The 16,894-nt window shown below is 39.7% G+C and overlaps 1 protein-coding gene across 2 annotated transcripts in view; it reads right to left on the bottom strand.

Annotated features, from left to right (window-relative positions):
• Nucleotides 1-16,894, bottom strand: part of ASXL3 (ASXL transcriptional regulator 3) — a 127,713-nt gene that overhangs the window by 102,011 nt on the left and 8,808 nt on the right. The window lies entirely within an intron of this gene.

Raw genomic sequence — 16,894 nt, 5'->3', positions numbered from 1 at the left:
TTCCTTTTAGTCCCCATCAGTTTTATGCTGTTAAACAAACAGCCACTCTTTTGCTCATGTAAAATGCCAGACTGATAGCCCTGGAAAATGAAACCCTTCAATCAGAAGTAAAAGGTGCGGCACAAGCCACAGCAATCAAGCTTCCCAGAGCATCTTGCCAACATATCTCAGCCAGAACTTATATTTCTACCCCCGTAAATATGAAATCAGTTTGGTCTGATTCAAATGATCCTGAGCTTCTCCCTAGCAGTCACCAAATAATGGCAGCTGTGAAAGTAGCTACTACTATGTGGATACCTGCCCACTAGGAACTAGACACACCACCACATCATATCACACAAGTCAAACTGAAGGGTGCTGGCCAGGGCTGTAATTCAGCAGCTCACCTAAAGCCAAAGACAGCCTACTCACTACAGCTTGACCCACTCAGCCCTTTTCTGCCATTTTACCATTCTGATTTCCTGCCTGTTCTCTTTCACAGCCAAAACGCAGCTTACCAAATCCTTCAATTCTTTGTTAGAGATGAGCTTTGCATCCTTTATCTTTCAGTTCCACAAAGGGAAACATATAGGTGAAAGCTGCACTAGCAAGGTCTGGGAGCTGAACTGAGCTTATCTCATGTACATCAATAGGCAAGATTCAAAAGGGACCCATCAGGAAAGGAAAACTGAAAGGTGATTTGAAAGGAGAAAGAAGAGAGGGTTGGAAAGAGTAAAAGTACAGCAATGAGTAAGGACAGAAGAAACTGCACAGGGCTGGGAAAAGGGCCATTGCACACAAGGGAAGAGAAATGATATGATGTATTAGTGACAGAACAACAATGACACATTGGAAAAATGACAATGTGTATAAAGATTAAGAGTAGGATGAGAAAAGATTAATGGTGTGAAGAGACAAAAATGGAAACTTTAACCTTCAGAGAGAAGACAAAGTACAAGGTAAAATGAGAATACAACAAAATAAAGGGAAAAGAGGAGAATTAAACTGGGAACATTCCAGAGGGAAAACTGGAAAGGACAGGAGAGGGTACTACACTGTACTGGACACGGCTATGAAGGAAACTTTGTGCACTTGAAAGTGGGGTTACTCACTGTGGAGGATTCCCTGTTTCTCTTCCTGAGTACAGGCCCCTCAGCACACCTGGGCAGCTCCTCCCTGCAATTGAGAAAATTTGGGTAGCCCTGTCCCCTTCTCTACGACATCACATCCTACTCTATAAAGTCAGTAAAAGTGCCAAGTATTTACCACGAGAGTTCGACAACAATGGGAAAGAAACAATAAAGCTATGCAAACATCAGAAGTCACCCTGTCCTGGACAATGGGAGAAGGGAGAGCAGTTTGTGCTGAGGAAGCTGCACTGAACTGGCTGTGGAAACAATGGCCAGACATACTGATATGGAAGATCATCTTCACCAAACAACAATGAAACCAACAAGTAGGATGCATAACACCACTACAGAAAGTTTAATGAAACCCACAGGGCAGATTTCAAATACCACAGTATGAAGTGAACACATTCAGGGTATAATGACAAATTGAAATGCAGACTATGTCAGACAGGCTGAAAGTGCTGGAGTAAACAATTGCCCATTGTGTGGATTTGCCTTACACTGGACGTGTAGCGTGGGCTGCAGTTCATATACCCCATGAATTTAGTTCTGTTCATCTAACCCTTTAAACCCTGTTATTTAAAGAACTGTTCATACCCTAACTGAAAAACATTAATTCTCTGATTCAAACACTGCTGAAGTTGAAAATCCTGTTATTATGTACACGATTAAGTTTTCCTTATCATAACAAAGATTAATTAGCAGACAACCTTCATAAGGATGGGTTTTTTCTGTCGCTCCCACCATGCTGTCCATCCTCATCGTTGTTCCTCCCCCCCAGTTTTACCCTAATCATTTATCACAGTAAGAAAATAAAAATAATTACTTGTAAAAACCTTTCAATGATAATATAGTTTTCCTCCCTGAGTTATGGAAAATAGCATCAGAATATTATTTAAGATTCTGTGAACTAATGAATACACTGAACTGATAATTACACTAGTATCTCTTGCTTCTGTATCTCACCGCTAACACTGCTAAACGCCTCCAATTCCTTTTGCATTTCTATGACTTTTAAAAATAATATTAGAAATTCAAACTGAATAACTAACTGTGCCTTAAGGCAAACAACACACTGAAATGCAGAAGGCATAGTTAAGTCATAGGCTTCTTGGTCAGACACAGTAATGCACATCAGGGGAGGAAACCCTAATTTGTTTTAAATATCTTTCTTCTTCCTCCCACTCCATCCACCAACACTCGTATCATATACGGGCAGTGACTAATAATGCTGAAATTAAAGCACGCCAAAGTACTGTCATGAAGAAAATGACTGTTTCAATATATTTTGTTATGAAGGACAATGGCAGGAGAATGGTTTGCACTGACTGCAACCCCTATCAGGGCGGATCAAATATGCTCTACTTATTCCTGCCATTCAACCACAGCCTTAAAAAGGGACAGCTGCTAAATAACTGGGACAAATAACGTGATACCCATCAGGACAATCGGAAAGAGAACACAAGTAGTCTCTGCACAGAGCACATTCTTGGTGTTCATTCAAACCCTGTTTAACAGCTCAAAGAGAAGAAGGTTCAGATCCTACCAAGCACAGTAGAAATCAAACCTCCCAACAAACGGCAGCAGCCTGACAAATTGTTGTATTTGTGTCACCTACAGATAGCAACTCACAGCTTCAGAGATATTAAATACTCACACAGATGCCACAAACACATGTATTCCCAGTTTCATTGGAAAAGTCATGTCAGTAATATGGGACAAGAAGAAATACAAATTCCTTTTCTCACCAGGACATCTATCATCATCTCTATGTTGACAACTACTCAGAAAAAATCAGTTGCCACACCAGGGAAAAACACTTTCCAGTGAACTGTTAACAGGAAGACTCTAGTGCAGAGTCAAGACTCAGCTTTGCATAAGACAGAAATCCTGAATGTTCAGCTTGCCTATAAAATCGGAAGAGAACTTCTATGTAATTGATGGGATTATTAGTTTAATTTATATACACAGATGTTTTTGACTACCTGAATCAGATCTGCTCAATCATTTGCATTTCAGACACTGAAGGGAACACAGCAGAGGGACAAAGTGAAGAAAGGCAAACCAGAGAGTTGGCCCCCCTGCCCCCCATAAACATTCCTGCAGAAAGTGGGAAGCTTTGCCTGCAGCTATCAGTTATCACACTGACAGAAAATAATTCTTCTAAATGAGAACCAAGTGTGTTCTGACACTGCGTTGTAGTCCAAAAGCAGTGGGCAGATCAGCCTAGTGGGCTTGATGCTGCTGATTGTGTGACCAGACAGTCTGAAACCAGCCAGAGCTTCTTCCATTTCTGGATGCTGCTGGCAGGGATCTGAAGGTCAGGTAGCTGACAAAAATCAGGACCATTTTATCATAATAGGCTGAGCCACTAGTCACAAACTAAAGCAATTCTCCTTAGAACATTATTTTAAAAAACTGAGGAGGAGGAGAAAGAGGAACAGTACAGTTATTCCCAGTGCTCCTACTCATCAGCTAACATACAAGTCAGGCTGAACTACACAACAGAATCTTTACTGCCTAAAGACAGCAGGGTGAATAAAAGAACAAAAAAAACAACCAAACAAACAAGCAAACAAAACCACCAAACAAAACCCCCCAAAAACTTTCTTTCTCCTAAGCAGAAAATATAAATTATTTTCTAGCCACCCATTACTAAACAAATGAATTGCAAGATGGAGTATCAAACAGGGTACAAGAAATAACAGTATCCTGGAAAAAATCCAGCATTGTCTTCTACAGCTGCTTATGTGAGGTTAACAGGAGGACTGACTTCTATTGTGGGAAATGCCCCACTCAAATCTTTTGTGTTCATTTTTGATTAACAGCTTTAGTCATTGGGGAATTATCAGCAGCTTGGTAAAAGTTCAAAGCCCTTTGTGTGAAGAAAGATGGGTAAATGGTTTGGAGAGGAGGGGAGGGTACACAGTGAGGGAAGAAAGGAACTGCACAGAGATGGACGAAGAGGCAAAAACTGCAAAGAAAGGGTACATGATACACAAAAAAGACGGATGATAACGGTAAATGAACTATGACCTATTTTAACACAAGTTCTCATAGAGGTATTCACAGAACTCTTGATGATAGTGATCAAGAGAAAGGTAAAGAGTAGTTTCCAGGTACTAAAATATTAAAAGAATTTGAAACAGGAGTAATAATTCTCCTGGTAGGACTTTTGTCTTTGGGCAGTTGCAATTACAATAAGGAAATTATAAGATCTAAGTAAAAGAAGGTGTATTTCCTAAGATATGTGCTCTCAGTATGCTCCATATTATGAATTTGTCTTTGTAATTCACAGGACACTACAGATAAGCAAGAAAAGAAACAACAAGCAAGGAAAGGAACAAAGGCATCAAATGAATAACAAAGCAACACATAGAAAATACCATAACATGATGAAATATATTAAGTTTTACCATCTTACTAGTCCACACTTTTTTTAGGTTCGGAGGTAATGCTACTGACCAATAGAGCTCAAATGGTCTAAGCACACTCATAAAGTCATTTTCCCCAGCTCTCTTTCAGTGAAAAGCACTTTACTGTTCCTTTAGCGTGAACTATAGGGAACAACTGGGCAAGTGTTCCCTGCAAGAGCATTTCTGCTATAGAGTTTGTTTGCGAGTTGGTCTGAAACCATCTAGCTTTGCTAACCTGCCAGATACATAAGGCATTATCATCATCTCCTAAAGTACTGAATGAAAGAAAAGGGCAAGAAAGAAACTGAACAGTTTCTTTGTTCACGTCATTGCTTTAACCGGATCATTTGAGGCTTGTTCTAAGACGCCTGAAACTTTTATTGTTCTCTCCAAAATTTATTTATAATGTCATATTTCAAATGGATATAAAGGCAGCTTTGGAAATTCCAGATAAACTGTACACTTGACATTTTGAATTCAAAAGAAATTGGATTACAGTTCAGTTAAAATTAAGATACAATTGGGCTATTCCTTTAAAAGGCACAAGCCTTAACAGCAGTGACATCCTGCCATTCCTAGTGGCCTCATACATCACAACAGAAAATGCAGGGTAAAGTTTTTAGCTCTAAACAACTGACATAGTAACTTATTGATCTAGTCTAATATACTGAAAAAAATGGAAACCTTATATTTCTCTCTTTACTAATGCAATCAGCCTGTCCAAGCAACCAGGAACTTTCACTTAAAGGCTCAGTCAGGACAGATCATAAACACCTCTGTGACTGTAACAGGATAAACCTAGTGAGCACACAGAATCCTATCAGATTTCTAAGATCAGGATCAAAGATACCCCAGTGGGCATGGTGTCAAATTTGCTACCCCAGTATGGGTTCCACTGTTAGCAGCAGGATTACTAACAATGATTTCAGTTCAAGCCAACGGAGCACCCAGATTCCCAGAATGACTGCTCAGTTCTGACAGCAAAGTCCAGACTTCTGTTTTACCATGCAAGCCACACCTTTCCTTGTTTTCTACAGCAATACTCCATTGCCTCTCACTCTGCCCAGCCTTTCCCTACTCTCAAAGTGACACTCGTCTTCTGAGGTGTTGCAATACCCCTAAATCCCACCTTCCCACATCCCTACCAAAATACCTTTCATCCCTAGTCCTTACCACAGTACAGGCCTACAGGATACTCCTACGTCCTCTACCCCTTCAAACATGAGCACATTCATACAGATGCAGCTCATGCCATGGGTCTCCCAAAACCTGCACACAGGCACACAAGTGCTGTCCAGATAGTCAGCACTGGCACCTTGCTGGCAGCACACTATAGCTGTTAGGTGCTGACAGGAAAAATTGTGATGCAAACCTCCTCTGGCTTGTGGACCATATTCTCTTGCCTACTTAGTTTAGAGTAGAAGTTTCACCAGTGCTGAACCAGCTGAAAAACTTGGGCCAAAGCTTTTAAAACTACAAATCATTATTTCAGAGAAGGGACAAGAAGCAAAAGAAAAGCTCTGGCATCCAAAACCATTACTGAAATCTGTATTCATTCAATAATCACACAGGCCACTTTCCTGAAATGCCTCTAATTGTGGCAGGGATAAAAATTCCCCTTTGGCACCTACTTGGTACAAAATGAAGAGACACCTTGCTTAGGTGACTGGCAGCAATGGAGCTGAATGGATACCAGTGCCCTGTCAGCTGCCTTTACATTACAGATAACAGAGGAAAGAACTACCATCAGTGTGAATACATTCATCACTACTAAAGGAACAAAACACCCCTAAAAACCTAAGAAACACCAAACCTCAAACACATTTTTTCCATATATGCTGTCCTCTCTATTGGAAGACGATGCTGATTTTTTTTTCTGAGGCACTGAAAGGTTTGCTGTATAACTTATGTTTCAGCATAGTAGGATAAATTAAAAAAAAATTATTAGAAAGAGCAAAACTCTACAGAAAAATCAACAGAGAGAATGAATATATGTTTGTTTCAGAAGCTTTCATCGCTTATTTTCCTCAGGCGAGCGTAATGTGTAAGGGTTACTTTTAATGCGAGAAATAAAATTCCTACTGGCTACTCTCCGAATGCACCAAATTTAACAGGAGGTGACAGTTGTGCTGATTTTCTTGCCATTGCTTTACTATCAGAGCTTATCTTGTTTGACAGTGTCCTAAAGATACAGACCTAAGACTTCTGGAAGGCGAAAAAGAAAACAGGAAAAAAGAAAACAGAAGAGAAAATAGAAAACAAAATATTTTAAACTATGCACTCTACATAAATATTCTTACATATTAGTTTTAACCATTTTAAGCACTTCATCCAGGTAAAACTGACCCACTAGAAAAAGAAGTTTAACAATGCAACTGACATTGATTCTATTGACGCACCATTAATATATTTATGTTTATAGAGTATGTTTAATGACAGCAAACATAAAACCATAAAAATTATCCTTCCGTTTTAATTGTGTAGGATAGATGACAAGAAACTAGCTCATTAAATTTACAGCACATTTTGATGTTTTGGTGAACGACCAGGGTAAGTCACACTGATCCTCTTAACGTCAGAAGGGAAGTCCATAAACTTCAGAACTCATTAGTCTGGACTGTTCCTCATTCACGGGATGATACACCCTTCAAAATAATAAGCAAAAGGAGATGCAGAACATAACTAAGAATCTTTCTTAATAATTATATCCCAGAAGGAAAGACCACAATGTGTCTAATACACAAAACACAGAATTAAATTCCTGAGAGGTGTACAGCAAGTAAAAAAAACAGAACAGAAAGCCACTTTCAGTTCTTTAAGTTCCCTGAGTCCACCTGTTCAAGTACTGAGAGAAAATGGAAAACCAGAATTTCCACAAAATGGAAACGGAAAACCAAAATTTCCACAAAACTAAAAATTTTGATCCAAAACCAATGGCTTAGTTTTGGAGTTTTTGGGGGGAGGGAGAAGTGTTCTTTATTTTAAATAGGAGAGCTAGTCCTTCTTGTTGGAACAGACAATAGGAAAGAGCAGAGCTACGAGTTCTTGCATGTTATGTACCTTTTTTCCTTCCAAACCCTGCACAATTATTTCACATCAGGCTTTATTAGTCTGAATCATGACATCATTATGTACAGAGTACAGACCACTGGCACAATCCAGATCTACTGCCTAAATTGCTCTGAGAATAGATATGATAAGTCATGTTTTTGAACTAAAGAAATACAGCCTTCTCAAAGAATGTGTAAAGAGAGAATTCTTTTGTTAGCTGTCAGGGAGATTTTGCTATCTCTGTTAAATATATAATGGTTAGTGTCATAACGAAGATCAGCCATCGTGTTACGGCATTTATCTTCATGAGTGAAGAGAGGAAGGGCTACTGTGATTTATTCCGTCTCTCCTCATGAGATGATTAATGCCGTAAGAGATTAGTCTTCAGTACTGACTTGTACACAGAATATAACACAGGGCTGGAGTGGGATGCTAAGCAGTTTTAATTGCCACAAGTTTGGAAGCCCACATTACTTACATATGGCACGGTTGACAATTAGTCATCTAAGATTTTCAAAAATAGGAGAATATTTTGCAGCTCACTACCTCATATCCATTTTGTGCCATTTATTTGTTCAGTCCTTCTTAGCAGTCTTTCCACATAGTCCCTTCCCCCATCTCATCACCTAAGTCCACCCACACTTGTCCTCTTAAACACATCATTTATTGTAAATTGAAGTCCATACTAGTGGTTTATATCAATTTTTGGTAGCATCTGTTTAAAGGTTTAAAAAATACACTATTTAACAGCTATTACTAAGAAACATTTGTCACAACACAGGCAGATTAGAAAGAGTATATAATGGCTCGGTATCTAAGTTTGTATAAGCTTTCCTCAAGATATGAGAAAAGTTACGTGCTCATCTCTTCCCAGGGACCTTGTAAAATAATCTGACCAACCTAAACTGAAGGTAATAATTTTTCAAAAGCTTATAACTTCGGAGAAATGCACACAAAATGTTTTGTTAACATGCTGCCTGCTGCTTCTTATGGAAGCAAATACTTCAAATAATACTGTAGTAAAATAAAAAAAAAAACAAACCAAACCAATAAAACAACAAACCAAACAAAATAATCACCAGCATGATAAGCAAAAGTTCTGTTAAAAAGGGAAGAATTCTTTTTCCCCAAAACCGAACATGAATATTCTGCATTTTCTTAAATCTCCTTTTCTGAATACTGCTAAATCAAAAAATCCCTTGATATAAAAGGCTTTTTTGTTAAAAACAGCAATTCCTTACCATTGGTGTACATCAAACAGAACACTTTATTAAAAAGCTCTCATGATAAAGTGTTATCTTTATCTAGGCTCCTCAAATATTGACTTAAACATTTTTATCAGGCTGTTAATCACATCCACATTCAACATGAACAGCAACTGAGACCAGTCCTGACAGCCAGGTAACAGGGCAACATTATGGCAGGGAAAAAGTATTGTGAAAGCTAAGGACATTTCTTATTGATGGTAAGTGGATAGGAGAGAAAAATCAATGGGTCCTCATCAGTACAACTGTCTACCAGCTGGATGCTGATTTTCCTTAGAGATTAAAACCAATAGGAGCAATCACTTGGCACAGGTGAACAAATTCAATAGTACCTCCAGTCTATAAAGAAGAAAAGTGAACAGTGAATTCAAGGCTGGAGTTCATGAAGAGACAAAATGCTGATTGTTAAACCAACAGTTTGCAATCAGATCTTGAAACAAAATACAGAACATGTCTTGCCCCATGGGGGTACGATCTGAAACTGTTCAGGATAATCTGCAACTGTTGTGAAGGTTCCAAACTCCTGACTCTGCCTAAAGGAATTATTTCAAGCTGCAAGACTGGCTGACCCCTCCAAGTCAAGCTGGACTGGACTGACCAGGTTACAGTACAGTGTGAAATGGCCATCAGCTACACACATCATGCAACTACCAAAAGCCAGGATCACAGCAAAGTAATTGGTCAACAGAGAGGAATCACAGAGGATTTTATAAGGGAATATAAATGCAGAGACTTCTCATAAAACTAGGCTTCCTGTTCAAGACAGGCTTCTTTTTTTAAGGGTCCCTAATATCATAGCATATTTCTTATCCTAAGACCCCTCACTACACACTGAACAGATCAAACTGTTATCTGTCAGGATGGTAACTGTAACCCAAGGAAAGCAAACAGAGAGTAAAACATGGCTGTTGTACAGTATATTCTATCATGCATTCTTTGCTTTTTCTATGAGAAACAACATAGGTACACATAAAGATCTGAGTCTTCCCAAAGTCACATCTCCTCAGCAAATGTAGCACTAAAAATTGTCAGCTCCTAAGAAATGCTACTGGCAAATAAATTCGATGTCTATGGGATTTATGCACATAATTTTATATTTAGTGTTTTAGAAGTTGATAATAATACATTTTAGCTGTATGGAAAAATAATCTATTTTAGCTGTAGGGAAAAATTACAGTGCCTCAACTTGGGCTTCTGGTGTAACTACCAACCTCATACTGTACCTTTGAAACAATCAGAATCACAGAATCACTGAGGTTGGAAAAGATCTCCAAGATCATCGAGTACAACCTTTGACTGAACACCACCTTGTCAACTAGACCACAGCACTAAGTGCCACGTCCAGGCATTTTTTGAACACTTCCAGGATGGTGACTCCATCGCCTTCCTTGGCAGTCCGTTACATTACTTAAACATATTCCAGTAAAAATTTTCTTCCTGTTGTTCAACCTGAACCTCCCCTGGTGCAGTATGAGGCCATTTCCTCTTGTCCTGCTGCTGGTTTCCTGGGAGACCATTCCCCACCTGGCTGCACCCTCCTTTCAGGTGGTTGTAGAGAATTATAAGGTCTCCCCTGAGCCTCCTTTTCTCCAGGATAAACACGCCCAGCTCCCTCAACCACTCCTCATAAGACCTGTGGTCCAGACCCTTCCCCAGCTCTGTTGCCCTTTTCTGGACATGCCCCAGTGCCTCAATGTCTTTCCTGTAGTGAGGGGCCCAGAACTGAACACAGGATTCGAGGTGTGGCCTCACCAGTGCCGAGTACAGAGGGACCATCACTGCCCTCGTCCTGCTGGACAAAAGCTTTCTGATGCAGGCCAGGATGCCATTGGCCTTTTTGGCCACCTGGGCACACACCTGCTCATGTTCAGCCACTGTCAACCAGCGTCCTCAGGTCCTTTTCCATTGGGTCACTTTCCAGCCACTCTTCCCCAGCCTGTGGTACTGCCTGGGGTTGTTGTGACCCTGGTGCAGGACCTGGCACGTGGCCTTGTTGAACCTCATATCACTGGCCTCAGCCCACAGATCCAGCCTGTCCAGATCCCTCTGCAGAGCCTTCCTGCCCTCCAGCAGATCAACACTCCCACCCAACTTGGTGTTATCTGCAAACTCACTGAGGGTTGACTTGATCCCCTCATCCAAATTATTGATAAAGATATTAAACAGGATGTCTCCAATACTGGCCCCAAAATGAGCCCAGGGGAACACCACTGGTGACCAGTCACCATTTGAATTTAACATCATTCACCACTGCTCTCTGGGCTCACCCATCCAACCAGTTTTTAACCCAGAGAAGAGTGCACCCATCAAAGCCATGAGCAGACAGGTTCTACACAAGAATGCTGTGGGAGCCAAGATCGAAGGCTTTACTGAAATCTGGTAGACAACAACCACAGCCTTTCCCTCATCCACTAGATTGATCACCTGGTCATACAAAGAGATCAGCTGGGTCAAGCAGGACCTGACTTTCCTAAACCCGTTCTATTTGGGTGTGATCCCCTGGTTGTCCTGTATGTGCTATGAGATGGCACCTTCCCAGACACCAAGGTCTGGCTGACAGGCCTGTAGTTCCCCAGATCCTCCTTCCAACCCGTCCTGCAGGTGGGCATCACACTGGCCAACCTCCAGTTCTCTGGGTCCCCCCTGGCTCACCAGGACTGGTGATAAATGATGGAGCAGCCTGGCTCTTCCAGCAGCTCTCTCAGTACCCTGGTGTGGATCCCATCCGGCCCCACAGACTTTCGAGTGTCAAGGGGCACAGCAGGGCACTGACTGCTCCCTCCTGGGTTCCAGGGGGTCAGTGTGCTCCCTGTCCCTGTCTACCAACTCAGCAGGCCACCTGCCTTGAGGATATCAGGTCTTTCTGTTGAAGACTGAGGGAAAGAAGGCATCAAGTACCTCAGCCTTTTCCTCATCTTTGGTTACAATGCTCCCCTCCACCTCCAATAAAGAATGGAGATTTTCCTTGGCCTTCTTTTTGTTTTTAATGTATTTATAAAAACACTTCGTATTATCTTTCACAACGGTGGCCGCATTGAGCTGTAGCTGAGCTTTCACCAATCTAATTTTCTCTCTAGAAGACATGATGACATCCTTGCACTCTTCCTGAGTTGTCTGCCCCTATTTCCCAGGGTCATAAACTCTTTTTCTTCTCCCCAGGTTCCAGTGAAAGCTCCCTATTCAGCCAGGCCAGTCTTCTTCCCTGATGGCTCATCTTTTAGCACATAGGGACAGCCTGCTCTTGCGCCTTTAAGATTTCCTTCTTAAAAGTATGTCCAGCTTTCTTGGACCCCTTTGTTTTTAAGTGCTGTTTCCCAAGAGGATCTCTGAAGCACTGTCCTGAACAGGCTGAAGTCTGCCCTCCAGAAGTCCAAGGCAGTTTTGGTGAACTCTTCCTTACTATGCTGAGAACTGAAAACTCCATCAAATCGTGGTCGCTGTGCCCAAGATGCCCTCGGACCTAGAGTCTCCACTGGGAGATTCTAGGAGAATCTCTCCAAAGCAAGAATCTAGATTTTTTTTTTTATTGTTGTTGCTCTAGTAATAATATGGGAAAGATAATTTGAAACCAATTCTGAAAAATTCTAACAGGAGATCTTATTACCAAATAAATGAGAAAATAATTCAGATGACAAACTGGGTTTTTTTCAGTTATTTCAAAGCCATTACTTACCATTTCAACAACACTCCTTTAGCCAAGATAGACCATAGCACAACTTGTTCTAAAAATAAACTGAATGTAACATCATGTAAACATAGTATTTCATTTCCAAGACAAAGGCCCTGTATTTTATAAAGGAGAGAAGACAGACTACTTTTTTTTTAATCTTAGTGTTTCATTGAAATCTTTATATTCTTAAAGTCTGAGAAAAATTCAAATTTTAAAGATGAAGGTTGGGGACTTTAGCTGATGATATAATTAAGTAAAATGGTAGCAAAATTAATAAATAAACAAATTATTTATGACTTTATCACTGAATTGAGAAAGTGGGTTTTTTTCCTCATTTTTTCATTGTCAGTCAGATTTATTGTTTTACTCCCCTCAATATCTTTGCTATTTTATTTCTCATTGGTACAAGAACTTCTCCATTTTCTCCACTGCTCCCCAATGCAGTACAGTCATTTTTCTCCCCAGGATTACGTCAGTATCACCCAGGCACACACTCGTCTCACCACGACATGCCAACAGACATAAACCCAGTTTCATTCTCTCCTAATCCCAGAAAATGTATTCAAGTACTCAAAGTAATAAGCTTCATAACTATTATCATGTATGTATGGAGCATTTCAAATCTCTTTTTTTTTTTCAGAACATTAATTCTCAGAATGCTTTTCCCAGATCCCCTCCCTCTTCCTCCACACGCATATCTTTCTATAAAATTAACTTCAACATTTGACAACACTTGAACTAACACATGAAGCTTCTTGCCACAACAGTTCCAACAGTGCTGATAACAGCAAACAAGTGCAGTGTTTTTAAAATTTTCTTAAACCTTTTCTTCTCTTTGCAGGTCATGCAGAAGCATTTTCCAATCACCATGCATATATACCAGCCTCCCTTATCCAAGCTGCCACTTTTGTGGATCTGGCTCAAAATGAAGACAGGAGCATTATTTCACTCTATTTAACATTTCTTTAAATAGCTTGAAACATTTTCCTACAGCTCAGACCCTAATATAATGAACTAGCACAAGAAAATTACAGTAAGAAACTGAGTCTGTCCTCATCAAGGACAGTTAAAATTGACTAATACCGACAGACATATTATTTTCATGGGTTTTTTTTTTTTATTTAATGAAGTGTTATGGATTCTGAGAATTACAGAACCATAGAATGGTTTGGGTTGGCAGGGACTTTAGAGATCATCTAGTTTCAGCGCCCCTGCCTTGGGCAGGGACACCTTTCACTAGACCACATTGTTCAAAGCCCCCTCTAACCTGGCATTGAACACTTCCAGGGACTGGGCATTCACAACTCCTCTGGGCAACCTTTTCTTGTATGATGACAAAGTTTTGATAATGTGTCAAACAGTCTATTTCCAAGCAAAGTAGCTAACCCTATGAATTGCTGGAGACAGAAATGTCCTGTTTTGCAAAATAACAATTATTTAATTAAATATTAATCTACAAAAAAACCCAAAAACCAACAGGTTTCTGAAGAAAAAAATTATATTTTTGTTACTATTTTATTTATTTTTATTAAAGTGTCTTAGTTTTTTTTGGTTGGTTGGTTTTTCTAAACAGATTAAAAGTCACTAAGACAATGCTTTTCTGGTCTAACTTTCAAAATCCATTGAAAACATTTTTAATCAACTGTTTTGACTCTATTACTCCAAATTTTTTACAGTTCCCCATCTTCTATTTAATTTTTCACTGTGTAGTTCACAGACCACCTGAAAGACTACCTTTCTGGAGTCCATGAAACACAAAAGCTAAAATTGCTGCTCAAACACTGACTTTATTCTCAAGGCCTTTCACTCTGCTCACTCCCATAACTGTTACTCTCTTGCATTATACCCTGCATCCTTCAGTCAGTCATGCATCTGTTTGTTCACACTTCTCCCATATTTATACTTCCTTTTATTGGAGTATTGGAAAACTCCCCAGACAGCCACATGAGAGTTCTGAAGCCTCCTCCTCAAGTGCTGATGCTTCTGGGACGGGAGGCTAAATTAACAACCTACAGTGGTTGCAGTGAACATCAAACATTTACTGTGAAGGGCTGATCAATAGCACAGGTACTGAAAAGCTCCTGTGGAGGTACTTGGTAAATGCAACAGTTGCCACCGATACACATATCAAAAGCATGCAGTAACTTGCACAGAGAGAGATAAAAATCTCCAAGTTTAACTTGTGAGGACAGAGCCCTCTACTTTCAAAGTGCTTCTACAAATCCAAACCAGAGCTGTTTTAACATCACAACCACTTCGTGGGGCTCACTGTCATTGGAACACTGTTATTACAAAGAGCAGGAAAGATCCTCCCTCATAAGACAACTGCAGCGTTCAAGATGGCTCAAAGCAGTAATTCCATTTTCTTTCAGTGTTTGCTCCTTGGGAGCCAATCCCCTGCTCTAAAAACCACAGATTTCACTAACAGACTTTTTCTAAAGACAAGGGACATCAGCCCAAGACAAAGTCATAGGGTTGGTTATCCCTGACATTCCACTCAGATGGGTAGCTCTCATTCGAAAAGCAACAGGGGAAGTTGGCACTGAATCAGCTGATCCCTGAACACTGACTGGAGGAACAGGATTTCAGCATGAAGAATCTGACTGCAAGATGAAACAACCACAGAACCGGGCCAGCCCAAGAACTGGAAGCAGCATCCATTTCTTGCTACTGATAATTGTCTACACAAAGGATGCTGAGGCTCATTATGGGCAGATCAAATGTCCCAGGAATCTAGCCTTTTTTCTGTGATTCTCCCAGTCAGTTTCACAGGCCTGTAACCCAATACTTGAAAATCTACATATATAATCATATATTTATATATATTTTATACATATATATAAAAGATTAGGACTGCAAGTCAGGAATTCGAGGGACCACATTAAAAGATTTAATCCTTATTCTTCCCTCCCACCAAGTATTGCCTACTGGGATATCTAGCAAAAAGCACTTTAGCTGCTGCCCAGGAGGGCACCTTCAGGAGTGCACACTTATGCAGCCATAGGTCATCCTGAAACCAGTAACAAAAAGCTATTAACATCTCTTTAATAGTACATCATTTGAAGATTTCTTCTACAGTGAATTCTGAGCTTATTCCACACCTAGATGATGAGCCTCACTACATTATTCTACTTTTTAATTTTTAAAACAGAAGATGTGTGCTTGCAAAATGTCTCAAAAATCTGCATTACGAATGAAACAAATTATGGAATAGATTAGAATGCATTAAGCACTACTACTCTACATACAAACCTGCTGCAGCACTGCCGCATCAAACTCTCAAAAAAAAAAAAAAAAAAATCAAGAGACTAAGTCCAAAATACCTCAAAAAACCAGAGAATATGAATGAGAACCATTAACTGAATACAGAATTCTCAACCTGTACAAGAAAATTGATGCTTTCTGTCTAGTCACTGTCAGAAAAAACATATCATGCATCTGAATTCTAAATCATACCCACTGGACAACTTTTCATAATAATTTTATTTTCTTAGTTCTCCCATTTTTTAAAGCAGAATGTAAATTTTCACTAAAAGAGCAGATTCTGGAAAAGGCCAAACAATTCATAGTTCCCATCAGTCATAAAAGTTACTAATTTTATTGATTTCACAAAACTAAAACTAACTTGGGTTGTATGACTTCAAGTCTTAATAGACAAGGTGACCTTGAGGCCCTTTCCAAGTCCACCTTCTATGATTATCAAAGTAATCGTCTAATTAAGATGCTTTTCTCAATCTAAGCACCAAGGTCCAACAAGATTCTCATTGGTCTTACCTGTCCAGAATTTCTAAATGACAGAAATGCCAAATGAGATTAAAGAAGGTAGTATGAAGAGAGAATGCCTGGTTTTGAGATAGCTGCCAGAATCTTGGTCCAGAAGAATGACAGCAGGCTATGGACAATAAGAATCTATTTTTTTCCCATTACCCCTGCTAGGTAATATTGGCAGGCAGGCATAGTGACATGGAATGTCACATGCTTCTCTGATACAGCAATGCCAGCAGGTGATGGATAACTGGGAATTTTGAGGCATAAAAAGAATTATAATTTCTCTAAAAATAGGTATCAATAGATACCCAGTTTAAATTTATGGGGCTGAAAAAGAAATAATCAAACCAGATGGTATCACTTAATGAAAAATGAAGTTAAATAATTTGGCGATACAACGATAGTGGTAAAGCCTCATCTTCTATAAAAAGAAGGTTCAAGTCACAAAAGCAGGAACAAATCATATAGGACATGAATTTGACTGTGATTTACTAAACTATAGACATTTCATAAGGCATCTCACCAAATACGTGAACCACTACATACAGTTAGGCAGGTTCTCCAGGCTGCTAAGAGTCAGCTGAAATGGAATAAAACTTTGACCTTCAAATGTTT

The sequence above is a fragment of the Corvus moneduloides genome, chromosome 1 (genome assembly GCF_009650955.1).
Source record: "Corvus moneduloides isolate bCorMon1 chromosome 1, bCorMon1.pri, whole genome shotgun sequence".
NCBI lineage: Eukaryota > Metazoa > Chordata > Aves > Passeriformes > Corvidae > Corvus > Corvus moneduloides.
The sequence above is the reverse complement of the archived record's forward strand: the minus strand, read 5'-3'. Positions and strand labels throughout refer to the sequence as shown.